General features: G+C 39.9%; 1 protein-coding gene across 3 annotated transcripts in view; it reads left to right on the top strand.

The window, feature by feature from the left end:
- Positions 1-18,398, top strand: part of MYO16 (myosin XVI) — a 383,536-nt gene that overhangs the window by 14,160 nt on the left and 350,978 nt on the right. The window contains exon 1 of one of the 3 annotated variants that reach the window (XM_048077902.2): positions 15,162-15,210. The exons of the other annotated variants lie outside the window; for them this stretch is intronic. The gene's annotated coding sequence lies outside the window, so the exon portion shown is untranslated. Of the gene's footprint in view, positions 1-15,161; positions 15,211-18,398 lie in introns of those variants that run through there. 3 annotated transcript variants of the gene reach the window in all.

Below are 18,398 nucleotides of genomic sequence, written 5' to 3' on the forward strand. Positions count from 1 at the left end.
CATGGATGTGTGTATTTAATGTGCCTTTTTCCCTTGAAAAAGTGTGGTACTCTGTATATAAATTGTGTGAGAAATTGATGTACTGCATTAAAACATTCTTTGGAAAAAAAGTGTTTTTCTTGATATAGTCTACATTTTGAGGCATTTTCTCTAATGATTTCAAAGCAAATGGAACATCAGCTATGCAGCCAGAAAATTTCTGCAATCTGCTGGTTTTGTACGTATTGCAGCTAAGACTTAATTATTCATCCTTTGAGGGGCATCATACTGATCTTGATTTACTCTATTATGTTGTCTGTGAATATCTGATATTAATTGAGTCCCTCTAAAAAACACATTAACTAGTATAATTTATTCAGTATCTCCTTAACAAAGAAAATGGTATTTATTTCAAGTAATTCAAAAGAAGCAAAGACTTCCCCTCATTAAATAAGGTATCTGCAGTATCTTGGTTATTCTCTTTTCTAAGCACAGAGAAGACTTCAGTGTATCGTTCAATACCAAATATTGTAGTGGTGTGGAAATATTCCCTTTTTAATTGCAAGCTCTGGAACATAATAAATGCTGTTAATTTCTGCAAAAGGACTGTATGTACTGCTTCAAAACCTACTGTATGATAGAAAGTAGGAAGCAAAATCCATTAAAAATAGGATGAACTGTTATACTGGAAGTTCTTAAAGACAGAATTTTGGTCATACATATTTTTGGGGAGTGAGAAATTTTGCTCTCAGAAATAGAGGCAAAGTAAAGATCTGAAAATACCAAGGGGTTTCTGTAAAATAGCTGGCTTGTTTACATGAGAAACATACATCAGAAAAACTCCACTGAAAGGAGATCAATTGCACCTTCTTAAAAACAAGCTGTATGAAAGAAGAATTGTGCCTATTCTTCATTTGGCCTCCACTCTAAGTCACTATTTCCTAAAACTTCCTTTTCTGTATACTTAAAATAGGAAATAGTGGAGTTTTCATTAGGGATTTGCAATAATGGATAGATAATAATTAAAAAAAAAAAAAGGCGTTTAAGATTATTTCCTGTCTCTGGAACAGACCTCTTAACAACCATCCATCACTCTTCTATATCCTTTTATGCCGCAGTCTTGGAATTAATTTATTATTCACAGTTATTAGCAATACATAGTTGAAGCCTGATTAAGTATTAGCCAAAAAGACAATCTTCCACAGCGATGGCTCTATCTGTCTAGTGAAGGCAGGACTGAATCGTAGCATGTATTTTAGCAGTATTGCTACCTCAGCATTTCACTGTGCTAGTCATTTAATCATTGTACATTCATTGTCTCAGTCCTGAAATAATGTTTTCAATATTGAAGGATGCTGTGTATGTATATGTTTATATGGTATATGAGTATTAATCACATTGATTACATGAGATGTGTCATAGAAACTTTCAAAAAGAATCCCTTCTCAGCTACCATTTTTCTAAGGCTTCTCTGAGGGGAATATTCTTGCCAGTGGCACTTGCTGTCTGTTTTGAAAGAACAAGTATTTGTATGTTTGAAAGAACAAGTATATTGCTTGGTATTCACCTTGGATACCATACTTGAGAGAATTAGGGCCAGATCATGTCAACGTTACTGATCCATCACATTGTAAATCAAAAGTAAGATAGCACAACAGCTGTTGTACGTGCTCATGTTCATATCATAATATGCAATATAGAAAGATTAAGGACACAGCTGTACTGGACCTGTTTGGTTTCCTTGTTGAGTATTTGTAGACAAGTTTTTTTTATTTTACATGCACTGCAAGAGACTGAAAAAAAATGGAAAACAGGAAGATGAGAATTTTTCAGTTAAACAATCATTTTCTGTGGCGCCAAATAATAAATTGAGAAGCCTATTGTGAGTTTGTTGTTCATGGGTTTGTTTTTTTGTGCCTGCTGGTTTATGAAAATGGTGATGTAAGATTTAAAGGAGACATTGTGCTTGTGGGTTTTCTGCATGGAAACAGAGATAGCGTGTGCGAGCTGCTGAAATAGGCCATCCACAAGAATATAAGTGATGCGACCTGTCAGAGTAATGAATGAAATACTGTACTTAGGCAGGAATATTACAATGGCTACTGTATGCAGAAATGATGTTTCTTAAATTGAAAAACAGGTTTATTAATGGTCTTCTTATAAAGACGGGACTAATCTGGGATTCTGCTACCGTATTTAATTAACAAGTCAACCATTAACGATCCATGCAGTTCAGCTTGCGAAGTGAGTGATGATCAATTTTTTTTGCCGCACTGTGTTCACAAGTATGAAAAGGTGGTTGCAAACCTCAGAAAGCTATTTCAGAAACATAGATCAATATTTCATTCTGTCTTTTGCTAGTGTTAATTTAGTCGAAAGAAATGTTCCCATATTCCTAACCTTGTTTGTGGTTTAAGCTTCCTGTGTATTTATTGCCTTGGAAATACTGTTCTTTGCCAAAGAGACAGTTCGGTCTGACCATCTTGTGTCAGGGAGAATTTTTGGGGAGTAAGCTGGGCATTGAAAATGTGACATGTTGCCTCTCAAGTCTTGAAATCTCTGATTTGTGAATCCATGTGGTAAGGAGCAGGTGACGAGCAGCAAGTTGTCTTGGAGGAGAAGGGCATCTGCCGCGCTGGGAGCTCAGCTGTCTGCCTCCAGCTTAGGTGAAAGGACTCTCTCCCTTGCAGACGTGCATCTGAAGGCAGACAGCAGAGGTACTGGACTGTGACGGCCACAAAGAGCTGACACGAGCGGCTGGAGAGCGGCGTGACCTGTGCGGTATTGTCCCCGAGCACGCGCGGCAGCCGGCACAGATGGCAGCAGTGCAGAAGGGGAGCCCAATGGGAAGTTTGGCTGATTTATCTGCAATTGCCTCTCCTTTTGTTGTGTCATTAATGGTAGGCTGAGGAAATTGAACAATAAAGACCCACTTTGGGAGGATATAATGGTTCAGCAGTGAAAAATGGTAATGAAGTGGTGAAAAAAAAGCTTTGGGGAGTGGAGCGTTCGCATATCAATATATTGCTGTTTTAATGGGGATGGTTTCCTGAAGTTAATGGGCCTGGTCAGGATTTAATGCAAAAGGTGCTGTCTTCCAGCTCTGAACAGGCAGCAAGTGGGAAGGGAAATGAGAGGAAAATACACAGGTCTTCTGTATTTAAAGTGAACTTCTATAAATTTAAAGGTGTGAGTGTAGTGGACAAAAAAAAACATGCATGAAGAGATATTAGAAAGATGTCTTGGGTTCCATTTTATATTTAAAGCCTAAATAAAACAAAACAAAAAATACCACCTCTCTCCTCCGCCAAACAAAACCAACCATTAAACTTGAATAGATTGCAAAACTTCTAGGCAAGTGACACAAAGAAAAGGAGAAAGGTTTGGAGGACGGCACATGCAGTCCTGTTTGTGCTGGAGCTATAGTACAAGGCTGGTGCCTAGCCAGCTTTTGTCAAAGCAAACTAAAAGCTCTACCATTTGTCCAGAGTTCACTGTTGGATATAGCTGGGATTACCCTAACTGGTTTACCACTGGGGAGCTGATCCAATGAGCTGCTTTAGGATCCTAAATATTGTAGTAGCACCTAAAAGATCATCCTTTTCACTAGACTGGCTACCCACAGGAGTGGCTCAATATGGTAGGCAATTTCTTCTGCAAGGAAGGTAACAGACTTCAAATCTGTTCAGTTAGCTGGAACTTTCTTCTTCTGTCCTGCATTTCAGTCTGCACTGTCTCCCCCTGCAAAGCATATCTCGTATACAACATTGCTACCACATACGCGAGAACAAATGCTTGATGGTGCAGCAGAGACAAGTTGTGGCACATCCTGAAGTTATGTATCTTCCTCCTGTCTCCTCATTAATTTGCAGTGGCCTATGAGTACAATTTTTTTCCCATAGTAGTGGCTGTCTCCCTTCAGTATATATTAAATTATTCTGGAGATGAGACACATTCCTCATTTTCTTCCTTTGTACATTGCAAGGAATTTTCTGTTTTTGAGTGCTGCATCATATGTTCATGCCTACAGGGAGGAGCAAAACCATGTAGTGCTTGGGGAAGGGATCTGTAGCTGCCTTGCTTCTCTCATTCTTTTGCTGTACACCATGTACACTCGCACCCTTCAGGCTCTGCTCTCCTCCTGGTGTCCAGGAAAGTGTGTGAATATCCATGAATGGAGATGAGACCCTGGAATAGATATTTGAGCCACCTCCATCCTCATGCTGCAGAGAAGTGGCTAATGCTGCAGAACCCGGCTGATGGAGCAAGCAGGCTGTGTGTTGTTTATTTAGGGAGGTAATGGCCTAGAGTAGCTAAAGGGGAAAATACTTGCTACACTGTGCATTCAGATGTAATCTTCTCTTTATTGTCATTCTGAGCATTGAATAGTTCAGCTAAGCATATGGAACTGGCAATGAAACGCCACCTAAAATGGTCTATAAATATTTTACGGTGCCTAGGCTGGTAAGGGGTAAGAAATGTTTAAGGCACAACATGTTGCCTTGTCTGCGCCTCCTGGCCAACCGGCAGGCAGATAGGAATGGGTGCAGCTGCAGCAGTGTGTTTTCTTTCAGCCAGGGTGTGCTGTGATGTGGATTCAACCCCAAATTAAGCTGTCCCAGAACAAGGTGCCACATATGGTAGTGCAGTGTGTATGTTTTTAGAGTTTGCTCAAAGCATGGCAACTCTGTGCTGGAAAGTGATTTAACTTCTTTTTTAAAGCATGATTTAAAAGTCAGTTTGCACGAGTTAAATGTGTGTTAAATAGCTAACCTCAGTTGTAAGTATCAGTCTATTTCTTAGGTTTGACTTGCCTTATCTCATGGCTGTGTTAGTGCAGTTACATCTGCATAGCTCTGCTTGAGCATACATGGTGTGTTTTGTCTGTGTGGCTTCAGGAGGGAGGCTACCAGCTCCACGTTTGGCATATCTGCTGGTGACAGTGAGGATGTGCACTGTGGAAAGTTCTGTTTTGCTGGCTGACTCTTTGCTTCCTTCCAGGATGGAGTACTGGGGAGAAGGGTGAGGGAGCTGAGTCCTAGCTTTCCTTTTCCAAGCTCTCAAATACAGAATAATAGGGCTGGAAAAGCTGGAGAATTTCTATCTCCCTGCTCCAAGGAAAATGTCAGCTCTTCCTGTTTCTCGGGCAGAGTTTGACTAATGGTGTGGATGCTGCGAACCTCAGAAGCAGGACTTCCAAGAGCAGAAGCTTCCTGAACCAAACTGCAAATCTGGATGGATACGAATGCATGTTCTGCTTTGGAAAAATGGGCTGAGGGAAACCAATGGGACCACTAAGAGATCCCCAAGGGGAGCTCAGGGACTGAACTTTGGTCCTTGCATTGCTCCCTGTCAGTGTGGGTAGGGGCTACCTGAAATGCAGATCCAGCTGAAAGGAAGGATTTGTGCTGGCCGAAGCTTTAACCAGACATCGGTGTGTAATAGATATGCCAGCAAGCTGGTGTGAAAAGGCTACAGAGGACATTGGTCTGAAGCTGTTAACTTCTTGTTAACACCTGTTAGCTTAGCAGCAAGGAGGATGAAAAGACAGCACTGAGGCTAGTGTAGAAATGCAAGAGATAATGCTGTGGATTAGTTCTCCTTGACGCGCTGGCTCAGTGTTAGCACTTGCTGTAAAGGAGGTTCCTGTGTCAAGTTGTGCAGGTGTCACCAGCAGTGCACTGGAGTTAGCATTGACAGCAGTTGCTGTCAGCTCCATGTCAGACCGTGTGTGCAGCTCCGACTGTCTCCCCCCAGGGAAAACTCTCCAATGGGATGTGTAGCCCCAGAAATGGGGGTTTTGCTGGGGCTGGGTTTGCGCAGCAGGTACTGCCAGTGGAATAAACTTGGAAAATCGGAACCTGTGAGTTTAGGCAAAATAAGTACATCAGCTCGGCAGTAGCAGTTGCAGAGGGAGCCTCTCCTGTTGTTAGTTAAGCATCTACACATGCAGACTGAAGAGTTACTGCAGCTGCATGCTGTTTTAAAATGAATTTATTTACCGCCAGTTCTGCAAATGCTATGTCTTAGAATGTGAAGCTTGATATTAATTTGAGAATTTATTTGGCTTTTCCAATGTCTTATGGTATTTTACTATGAAATCCTGTGCCATTTGCATATTTCAATGTGTTGTTGTTGATTACCAAAAACTTTTATAGTTCTTGTTTGAATACCTAATCCTTTTTTTTTGTTTCCAGAATATATTTGCATAATAAAACTTGCAAGTAATAATACTGATGTGGGTGCCACTTGTATTATGGTCATATAATTTTTTTCCCTGTTCTAAGAAGCCTGTTTTTTAACACTCAGAAACATGCTTCCTGGACTTTTATTGTGATGCTCTTTAAAGTCTTAAGATGAGGAGGAGAAGCGGGGAAGTGAGTTTCAAGTAGGTCTTCTCACCTCTCTGCTTTTCAGATTTTCTTTATGGAAGAACTCTCGCTTTTTTTTTTGTTCACTCCACCAGTGCACAAGGCTGAACAAAACCAGAACTGGGGGCAGGAGTGGGGATTTCACAAGAAAAGCAATATATACTCCTGTTTCAATAAACTGCAGTGTCTGTGTAAGAAAGCTTTGTCTCATTGCTTTTTAAGCCCTATGGGGGTGATGAACTGTCTTCAGTGCTAGGTAGCCCTTCTAGAGTGCGGTGATGATGTTCAACATCTTTCAGCATGACTCCTCAGAACACTTTTTATGTAGTGTGGAGACAACAGGGTGGGGTAGCTCATTTTCTCATGTAATGAACCTCTAATCTACCTACTGCCATATTTACCACATGGGGAAACCCTTTCCCCTTTCCCATTTTCCCCTTCCACCCCCTGAAAATGACCAGTTCCTCCATTCTTCATCACTTAATGACTGCTCTAGCAATCAAAACTTGAGCTCTGCTTTTAAATATCTGATCTCTTGCAGAATCTTGGTTTTATTCTATTCTAGAATAACTCTGGGCAGGTAGAGGCGTGTTTCCTACTTTGATTCTGGAGCCATTCAGTGTTCACCAGGGAGATAGAAGGGTCTACAAGCTTCACAGTTATTCTTCTTTTTGAGGGCACCATTTCCTTTGGTGGTTTTGATTTTTTTTTTCTGCGCATTTTCTTTCAAGCAAGCAATCCTTGCTACTGGTTTGTGTGTGTGCACAGCTCTTCCACTAGTTGTTCTTTCAAGTCAAGCACTTTGCTCAACCTACTTCTAGTAGGCTGATCCTAGACCTTGGCCTCTTCTTTCTCATTTCAGCTCTTTTACAGTTGTTGAACTGGTGCTTCAGGTCTTTTAGCATGAAGAATCAACATGTGACTATGCATCACTACAGCATTATACATGTTGCAGACAGGGTGCAGTGCCTGCCTAAAGGATCCCTGCCTGAATCTTGTGTTATAATACGTAAGACCAGACTAAGCAACCTTCAGAGGTTCCTATGTGGCCTGAGGATTTTCTGTCTCTGGCTTGGCCAGGCTGTCTTTCCAGGTGTTGGATGCTTTGGCAAGAGAAGGGTTCAGCTGTGTTGTGCTTAAAGAAAAGGTACAAACACTGGGCTTAAAGCCGCCTCTTCGGGTAAGCTGATGAAAGACAGCGAGCAGGACCAGACAGAAGGAATAGGAACAATGTAGGAAGGAGCTGGTAGAGAAGCTTGGGAACCAGCAGTGGAAGGTCTGGTAAGAGTCTAATGGGGACAGGTCCATCTTGAGTCTTCGTAAACTTAGTGGTTGTGTAAGTAAACCAAATGTGATCTGTCAGGATATGGTTATATCAGCCCCGTGATTTGTGCTACATAGTAGTTATGCTCTTGATCCAGTATTTGGACTGTAAAACCAGGAGATACTTTGCCATGGTCTTCAGAGACCTGAGTTCAACTTTGGCTATATCCTGTGTGTGTGTGTGTGTGTGACACTGTCCAGAAGCTCTTGATTTTTCCCCTTTCTCTTCTGAATTAATGAAGTTGATTCACTGTCATGAAGAAGGCAGGACCTGGGAAACAGATGCCTACGTGTGGGTAAACTGGGGGCAAGGAAAACCAGGAAGATGTTTATGGAGCAGTTTCTTCAACTTGTTTGACCCATAATAGAGTCATCTGCTTCAACTACCCTGGTCTTTAAAAACTTAAGGCAGTTTTTCAACATCCCTTGAAGATGACAAGACTCCTTGACAGAGCAGGGTAGTTTATTCACCCCAAATTGGACTTCTAGTTAATTAGATCTAGATAAAGATGAGCTGCGTGAGTTCCCTTGGTAACCTACTGCCTCAAAGTCTTATGCATAGATTGAAAACTTGAAGAGAAAAAAAACAACCTGAAGAAGGGGTTAAATAATCAATATACAGAGAAATGTCTGTTTGTAAAAGGGACAGAATTTGCAGGAATTCTTTTCTCTCATCAAATTCCAGGAGAAATCTTTTTCACTAAAGTGAACAGTAAAAGCTGTGGTGATGCTGCATCCAGCTCATGTGAAATGAGGCATCTTTTCCTTTCTTTCAGAAAAATGAAATTAAAACAAACAATACAGTGAAAATGTGATGTCTTTTGGGTACCATATAAAGGCCGGATCAAAAAATTAAGGTCTAATATTTTTTTTCTGTAGATGAGATGCAAAATGGAGTATCGCTAGCTCTGCTCCATCTTTTATGAGCAGCACCACATGTTTACAGCATGAGACCTCGTCCTTTATTGATGGCAAAAATTGCCATTTTTTGTAGAACATTAATCTCTTAGCTTTTGATGACCCGCTCTAACTTCTGATTTAGCAGCATTTCAAGGGCACTTTCTGTGGGAGAGCTTGTGTGCATGGCTCCCCAAAAAGTTTTTTTTCATTGGAGAAGAGTTGTTAGGAAGACACAGAAAAACACAAGGCTTTTGTGGAGCTTCCTCTGCCTTCTAGAGAAGCGTAGCAATTGAAATGGTTAGGAGACTGACTTCAAAACAGTGATTTCTCCACTCCCTTTCCTGTAAATGATAATGTATGAATGATCATTGTGTTAGGTTGTGGCGTGTGGCCTTAAAATTTTTAAAAAGGTTTTTCCTGTTGGTATGAGATTATAATATTATGGATAGGCTGGAGCTAACAGAAGGCTTGGGTTTCTGAATAAATGAAACGATACATAAGAATGAAGAAGTGTAATTAAATCCAGCTTTGTGCTTTAAATTAGTTGTATATTTGCAGGAGCATAAATTTTACTTCTTTTCTCAGCATTCCCTTCTTAGTGTTAAAGATGAGGAAACAATGGAAAGAAGAGTCTTCACTTTAAATTGAAAATAGAGGCAAGACAATGGAGGAAAAGGTATTCCTTATTTAATGTCATTGAAATACGGCATACCAGTTAACAGCCATAACTCAGTGATTGCACAAGTCTTAACCAATTCAGAGTGCAGTGAATTTGATGTAGTGTTTAGAGTTACCTTGCAGTGCCTGAAATTGCAGTCAAAACAGTCTTGATTCTTTTGCTGTTCTTCAGGAAGATCTGGAATGAGTCTAATCGAAATCTGGGTATTTATGGGCACCAGTTAAAGAAGGCTGGCATCAGTGAGATGCTAAAAGCTGTGTGAATGCTAAGGATCAGGCCCAATAAGTTTTTCTCATTTTAGTGTTGGGATCTCTGTACTGTCTAGAAACCAGAAAATTGCATATTTTAAATAATGAACTATGCTGGGTGTAAGTTAAACAGCGCTCATGTTTGTTGCAATGCAGTCACAAAAGCCTGGTGTCCAAAAAATCATCTGCCAAAACCAGAAGGGTTTCGCGTAATGAAAGCAGCACATGCACAAGTGTCCCGTTGCTTTTGTTCTTTTTTTTTCTCTGTTAGAAAAGAATTCATAGCAGACAGTAGTAGGAGTCAATTATTATGATCTTGTATTTATTGACATCTTGCTCAAACAACCAGCAGAACAGAGAGTTAGTACAATTGCTCGTCTGTTACAGAGCCTTTCTTTTCATTAATGGATCTGTAGCTTCCCTTCTGCAGAGAGGATAATAACTTTTGAGTCAGGAATTAATCTGATATAATTTGCTCTGGACTCTTATCAGGCCCTCCAATCGCTCAGCTGCGGCTGTGCATTTGTCAATTGCTTCCTAGGCCATGGGGTTTTTCTGCCAGGCTTTGGCTGCTTCGCTTTTCAGCTGTCTCTCACTGCAAAGGTTGAATAGGTCTGTTAGCAAATACAAATAATAATTTGCTCATCTCCCTAACGTAGTAGCAAAGAATACCTGTTTTCAGTGCTGATGTAGCTGTTTCCAAACAATGAGTATGTGTTAGGATCTCCTTTATGGGCTAAATTTGTTTGTGGAGTGAAGTTGAATACTACTCTTCCCTATATTTCCTTTGAAAGTAAATTATTTTTGATGGTAGTGTTCAGAGTAGATCTGTGACTTGAAAGGAGAGGAGGTGTAAGATGTACTAATTATTTGTAAATTGATACAAATAATACTTTTAGCATATTCCATCTATAGATAGTGATAAAGTCCTTTTGTCCAATTAGTGATGTTGCATGTGCTCAGCCTGTTACAAGGGGCAATCAAAGTCCTGCAGCTTTAGCTTAGCATGGTGAATAAAATCATATTAACTTTACTATAGCGAAGATTGATGTGTTCATATCAATGTATTGGAATCAAGGCGACAACTTTGTTACGTCAAAGCACAAAAGAAGTGCTTATTTGATTAATAAACACTACTAAACAGAGCCATTGACAGAAATACAAGGAACAAAGCTGTAGGGAAAGCAAGTAGCAATGCAAAATCAACATCCTATTACGTTATCTCTTTCATTATATGGTTTAATGCTATCCATTAAAATATGTGAAGAAAATTGGTTCGTTGTGATGCCTCTTGGTTTTCATGGACGTTTTGGTAATTGTAACAGCAATGATAATTCTGTTTACTCAGCACTAGATGCCAAATATACTTATCTAATGATTCATGTCAAATTCAAATATATGAGGAAGTGTTTTTTTTTTTTTCCACACTACCTTTACATTAATCTGGCTTATAAACAAATTTTACAGTGTTAATTTCTTTTAGGAAAAAGTATTCTTTTCTTCTAATGTCATTTTTAACATTGAAAATTGCCAAACAAACATTCCCTCTGAAAGCATACTGCAGTGAAATGGCACAGCACTCCCTTTTCTTCTGCCACCAATCTACTGTCAGGTAAGGGAAAGTAAACTTTTAAAGTACCTAATCTGGCAAGGAAGGATGCTCATAAAGTTATACAGATATTTTAGTGTTTTGACTGTCCTGTACAAGGTGTTCTTTAATACGTAACTGGCTAAATGAAAATAGATAATGTCTGTCTAATGCAAGCATTAAAATTAACGACGGGATGGGTATAGGACCTCCCTAATCTTAGGGAACTAAAGGTGCTAAGTACCTTGCAAAAGTTGTTAACATTTTGCTGATCTGAGCCTTTATCTAATGCTTGTGATGGAACAGAAATCAGAATGCATCGTCTGTAAATGAAGTCTTTTTTTCCCTCTGATTTAAATTTATGCTAACAGATTGCATTAACAAACAAAAACAACAATGCAACAACCAACAGCAACAACAGCACAGAATTACTAGATGTTAAAAAGATGACGTTATGCCGTGGTGGTAATCTCTGATAATATCGTAAGTACTGGTTTGCCATTGGAGACACTTGTATGTCTGTGCTGGTTCATCTTGATAAAGAGAGAAGGGTGCAAACAATCAAAATAACACCATGTATTAGCAATACATTTCAAGCTTAAAATTGCATCTTTATTAAAAATATCTAAATACTAATAAAGAAATCACCAGTTGTTTCTACTGGGTAGGACCTGACTCGCAGTCCCTTCATTTTCTGCTTGCACAGCTTCCCTGATGTGACCTGATGATTGCTTATATTGGCATAGCTTATTTGCTGACAACCCATTTTGTCTGTTTGAATCACCTATCAAGCTAATTTTCTGTTGTTGCAATGATGCCTTCTGATTCGGGGGAAAGAAAAAAAAATGGTGTATGCTCAAAATGTGAGGGCTCTTCATCCAGTGTGTTTTACAAGTTTTAAGGTTTTGCTTGGTTTTGTAGATTTGATTTGTAGATTTGTTTTGTAGATTGTTCTTGTAGATTTGAAACCTTGATTGGTTTTCAAGGTTTTGCTGATTTTGTAGATTAAGCTTATGAGAGTCTCAGCAAGAAAAAATCCCATTTGTATGCACCTCTGCTGGAAGAATATAAAGGTACTCAGAGGTGCATTTTTAAAGAAGTTTTATATTGGGACTGGAATCTCTATGTGAAATCCAAGTTGTCAGTCCTCTTGTTTAGTCTAAATAATAAGTGCAATTAAAGCCAAAGTCAAGTTGTATGGCCTTTTGTTTTAATCCAGAATAGTCTGATTGGCAGCCCTTGTGGCAGTTATGACTGGATATAAAACGCTTTTTGAGTCATGGCCTTGCTCGGAGGATGGAGGTAAAGAAAAATGATTCCTGGCACTGTGTGAAGCCCAGAGCTGTCAAACCATCCTCGTATAACTGCGTAGACCTTGACACTAAGCTCTGTGAAGCACCCACTGCATCCGTGGGTTTCTGGCCCTGGGAAATGCCGAGTCTGGAGAGGAGCCTGCGACAGCTCCCCAGAGGTGACATCTGACCTTCAGCAAGAGCAAGGTTTTGCTGTTACGATTGACTTACTGTGTGCTTTGGTTCTGTGACTGAAATATGCGGTACAGGCTTGTTAGAAACTAAAATGCGGCTTTTATTGAAGCAGTCTCGCAGTTGTGTTTTTAAGACCTGCATTAGAAATCAGGATGGGAGCAGAGAAAGAATGAGGAATAAGTGTTCACAAATGATAATACGAAGGCTGCAAATCTAAGGATGAAGGAACTAGAGAAACAACCAGAGTTACTGGGGCTGTATGAAAGCTGAAGTTGGACCTTAGTTTATGGGACCACAACTATGATGTTTACCAAGAAATTTTTGCTCGTGTTTCTGTACTGCTGAAATTGTGGACTGTTTTGGACCTATAAGGAAATTACCACATCAAATCCAGTTGTGCTTTCCTTGTTCAACTTCCTAATAATACTTAGGAGCAAAATAATTCTGATGTTTGTTTTACTCAGGTAAGTCAGTTCGTACAGCTGTTGAGACCTGGGGAATAAAAGGGAAGCTAGGGTGGAATTTCTGTGTCACCTCTGAACCTCCATGTGCATCTAGGTTAGGCTGCTTGTGAGATCTAGATCTAGTTATTGTTGAGATGGGTTTTGCTTTGGTGCAGATTCATAGTTTGGGGATTATTTAAAGACTGTGTTCGCATGGAAACTGTACTATTTCTGTACTATTCCCTGTTTTCTTTTTCTGAAGGGTGTACATAATATACCTATGGGAACGGTGTGGAGTATCTTGCCATGTGCATGCCCCATTCTTGGCTGTGTGTCCACAGCCTGTGTGCACAGCTCCCATCTGACCCCTTCTTGAAGTCCGTTAGATGAAAGCAGATGACCGCGTTGGGGTGTGAAGAATCAAATTCTTTACCAAGAGGATGAAGGGCATAGCAGCCACCAGACCAGTTGCTAATGTTTAATATTGCTTAAATGCCTTTGCCAGCGAACTTGCTGTAAGAGTTCCAGCAAAGGTCACTAAATTGAGTGTGTACTCAGATGAAATAGGCTCTAAGATGAGGTAGAATGTAATTTTTCTTTTAACTCCTCTTCAGAGCTCCTTATTTGTCAAAGAGACAACAAAATATATTTTAGGAGAGTTAATATTCTATCTTCCCTCTGCTCTACATCTTTTCCTTGATACAATCTAAAGAAATCCTGGACAAAAATGCTGGTTTCAGCTCTGCTGGGGAAAGAAATTAGATCCCTTTGTTGCTAGTCCATGCAGAGATGTTTTCGTGGTACATCACAGATCACAAACCTTCCTGTGTTATAGCAACCTGGCAGTGACTTGAATTTCTGCTGTGAAGCTCATACTGTCTCACAGATGTGTTTTGCACTTAGCTTAAGGCAAACAACAGCATTTAACCTTTGAGCTTAAGCACGGTGTAGTCTGAAACAGTTGTGATGTTGTTAGGTAGGCAGGAGGTGTCCTGGCCTGTTACCACATTCAGAGACATGTTTGGTGCTGTGTTATTGCTGGTCTCCATTCCGCTTTTGTGTGGGCAGAGCCTCTGTGTTTTATGGGACTTGTCCAACAGTGTCTGAGGGCAAGTAAACTGCTTTTATAAAGCCCCGTTGGGTCAAGCTGTGGTACAACCCTGCTCAAACATAAGGATGTTTCTGCCGTGAGTAAGCGCAGTTGTGAAACGGTTGCCAGCCTGTGAAGATAAAGACTCAGTCAATGAGACAGTTTCGACTCCCACTCGTACTATTGCCCTGGATGATTGCCTAGTCTCCTTGCTGTGATCCAAATCTGTGTTTGGGGATACCCTGCCTTGCATAGTATTGATATGGTTGACTTGGGAGCGGAAAAACCACTTGCTGCAGCCAAGATCCCACTTTTGTGCTGACTTGTTGCTTCCTTTGGGGTCCCGTTTTCTTCCAAATGGAAGAAGCCAGCTGCCTCCAGCTGGTCGGTCGGAGCGTGCTGAGAAGGCCTGCTGCTGGTGCGCAGGCCCCTGCGTCCCTTTCGGGGACAAAGCACCATCCCTGTCCCATGCCAGCCAGTTTGCTGGTATTTCTGGGGAGATATGGGCCTGGACAGGTGTCCAGTCCCTCCAGGCAACGTGCTCAGATGGAGAAGCTGCTTCAGGCTGGTCTTTCATTAGCATGGGTTTGTTTGCATGAGGGGTGAAAATGCCAAAACATTGGAGAAGGCCTGATTTTTTGGGGCGGGTGTAGTGCTGTTTGCTTTTCCAGTTGTTTGAAAATGTCCAAATGTGTTAGTTGGAATTTATAGTAAAAATACATCCAGCATTTAACTCTGAGGTAGGAGTTGATTTTTATAATTAAGCTTAGACCAAAGCAAATTCACTACTGCGAAGGTCACGATGAAAGATTGTCAGTTACAAACTTAGAAACGGTAATGTTCAAACAGTTTGCTAATAGCAGGAAGCAGAAATCAATATACATTAAAATATTACGCTGTATGTAGCAGACAGCTATTCACCGTGCACTGGGAGGTGAGCAGCATTGCTTGGCGAACATGTTTCCATGCTGCGGAGTTGCTATGGCAATATCAAACCAATGAATAAACCACATCACAGAGACAGGGAGGTGAGTAAGTGTGAAATTGATTCAGTTGAACACGGAAATATGTGGGAGCCAAATTGGTCAAGATAAAAATTCTGGTAGGAAAATCTATTTCTTTTCATGTTTTCAATATTTCATTAGAGTGACTTTTTTTAAGAAAAAAAAGAGATGTTAGAGGTATATTTTTTTCTGTACTATAAACTCTTATGTATTCTTCATGTGATGCTATGTGTATGTTTCAACATATGAGACATTTGAGAAATGTATCTATATGTAATGAATCTAGTTAAACATAAAATACATTTTTTAACAAAGAAATGAAAATAATTGGTAGTAATGTAAGTAAGATAAATTAACTTGTGTGAGTTTTGTTATGAACTGGAAGCTAATATAGTAGAAGTTGATTTTGAAAGCATGATTTCAAATACATCAGGCTTAAACTTGTTCCTTTTTTCTAAATCTGAAGTACAGTGATATAACAAATGTCCTAGAGGCAGTAAGCATTTTGAATAGCACGCTGATGTAACAAAAGACAGATATCTGTGCTTATAAATGGATTGTACAAATACTGATCACGCTTCATTGCACTGTTTTGTGATTTTTGTGACCAACAGTATGTGCAATGTCTTAGGGAGAAAAATGTGTTTTTCTTTTTTTCCCAGTTATTTTTAAACATCCTGGGAAAGGAATGATTATAATATGTGTATCAGCAATGTGTTTCTGTTACCTAGGGAAAATAAAAATACACATCAGGCATATTTTTAGTTAGTATTTCTGTTTTACTAATGCATCTTAGTGCAGTTGGACTATCAAATAATGATAAAGATCCTTGTCTTGGGAAATGTCCTGTTGAGAGGACTGGAAGGGTGGTTTATTGTATGAGAGTTATAAGCGTTGCAAATTGATACTTGTTTGTGTAAGATTTCATTAAGTCTTTTTTTTGTTTTTAGAACACTTTTCAGGCTGTCTGGTATTTTGGGGCAGGAAGTGTGCTTCTGTCAAGTTCAGTGCATGTAGTGCTGAAGCTATTAATTCAATCTAAACTTATTGGTCATTTATAGCTTAAAAATCTGTCGTTTTCCATGTGCTTTTCTGTTTTACCCCCTATTATTCCTGTATTTATTATGTCCAAGCTATTTTTATTTTATTAAGAAAAATATATATGATAACACTAAGCAGAATTCAGTTAAATTTTATTTTTTTAAGAGGTCAGAATGGTCTTGTCAAATACAGTCAATACAATGTGTTTTGTCTGAAGTACCACTGTGTCATGTAAAAGCCACTGTGCTACTGCTCTGGTTTCTTTAGTTCAAATCCGAACTGAATAGCTCAATTTATTTACAGAACAGAAACCAATATTTGTTTGCGCTTACCCCTTTGGCTTAGATTTTAGAGAACAACGTTTGCCAGGTCATTGGCAGAGAAGTTGCTGACCGATGTCTTTTTACATTGGGATGCGACGATAAGGCAAAGGAAAACACAGGGCAAGTGTTGGCTGCACATTGTGCTCACAGAAGCTCTTTGTGATTTGGAGTTTTGAAGATGGGAGTAAAGCTCTTGTGTGGCACAGTAACATCTTTTAGCTCTTCAGTTACCCATTTTCTTGTGTTTCCTTGCCAAGTGTTAAGCTAAATAATATTCCTATATTACTATGTTCATGTGATGGTGAACAGCTGCATCTCAAGAGATTGTTCATTTGTGTTTTAAATGTGAACAGAATCCCCAACTTAATTGGGCAAACCTAGATGAATCAAGGTTAAACAGTAACGTATTAAGTAACGTAGGTCAGAAGTGAGTTTGCGTTGTATGCTGTAATGCACGGACTGCGTTCCTTCATTTGTCACTGCTGGTTTTAGCTGGATGCCAGCTGCACACTGGTATCCACCATGGAGCTTGCAGAGGCAAAATTGTCACCGTTAGAGCTTCTGCCCCTCATTATACCACTACTGACAGCAGCTCACTTGTTTGAAATACTTGTAGGGGACATTGGGGCTAGCGGGAGAGTCCAGCTCCCTTTCCACCCCACTTCTGTGGCACCCATGGCATGCCTCGGACCATGGAAGAGGGTGATGAGTGCAAGCAGAGCATCACTGGGTACCAATTCTTCTGAATATTACAGCTTTATGAACTGATTTTTTTTTTCACAGGGTTGTAATTTCACCAGATATGTAGCTTTTTGTATTAACAAAACCAAACACATAGTTGTGTCATAAGGTAACTTTGCATATGCCAAAAGTCCTTACTCATGTACAAGTCGTTTCTTACACATTCATACTATGTAATTTCAGTGGTTTTGTTTTTTGGTGTATGGAGAAGGGAGGTTGAAAATAGACTTTGACTGTGAGTTTTTTTTTCATAGAAAGAATACCATCTCAGCCCTTGATTTGAGTCTGTTGGCTTCTAGAATTACATTAGTTTGCTGTCACTTTGTATTTACCTTTTGTTACCCGCTTTTATCATCATTGGGCTTTTTACATATTTCTTCAGTTTGGGGTTAAAAGTCTCTTCCTATGTTCTTGGTCTTTTTTTTTTTTATTTTAATACAATCTGGTAGACTGCTTCTATGCATTTGATAGTCTCCTACAATAACCACCAGTGCTCACATGTGCCTTTAGGTTAGTTTCCAGTGAGACAGCGACTTACTACTGAAGCTTCTGAAGCAAATTATCTTTATTCTTTGGTTTCACTTTGTCCTTTCTTAGAAACATGAATTCATCTCTTAAGGATTATTTTAATACAAATTATCTTTTAGATTATCAACTAAGATTTTTCTGTTAGGATGTTTCAAGAGCAGCTTTTTGGAATTGATGGTATTCAGGTGAAGGCAATCTTCGATTTACCTGTGAGTGCAGGATGGGACACCCAGCTGGGACCACAGATGGGAACTGTACCTGTGCCTCTGTCTCCATCGTTCTTCTTCTCAGAGCCTTTTGGTCAGAGCTGTCTGGTGTGTACAAGGGGCACGAGGCAGAAGCCAAAGGGAGCTGCGGGAAGGCTGAGGAGCTTCTTTGGCTTTACCTGGAGAATGTGTTTTTGGAAGCCACTGAGCTCTCCTGGGAGGGTCTTTGGTCTCTAACACCCTTCATCTCTTCTTTGGGGTTGGTGAGAGTCTCTTCCCAGCACTTTTGGGACATCTGGCTCCTCCTTCTTTGAGAATAAAAGTTGCCGTGGCTCATCCTCTGTGTATGTTTCAGGATCGTGTAGCCGTTCATTTGGTAAATCCCTTATTGCAGCCCTAGATGCCAGCCACCAGTCTTTCCTGTAAAATTGCCAGTGGTTTCTATGG

The sequence above is a fragment of the Anser cygnoides genome, chromosome 1 (assembly GCF_040182565.1).
Source record: "Anser cygnoides isolate HZ-2024a breed goose chromosome 1, Taihu_goose_T2T_genome, whole genome shotgun sequence".
Taxonomy (NCBI): Eukaryota; Metazoa; Chordata; class Aves; order Anseriformes; family Anatidae; genus Anser; species Anser cygnoides.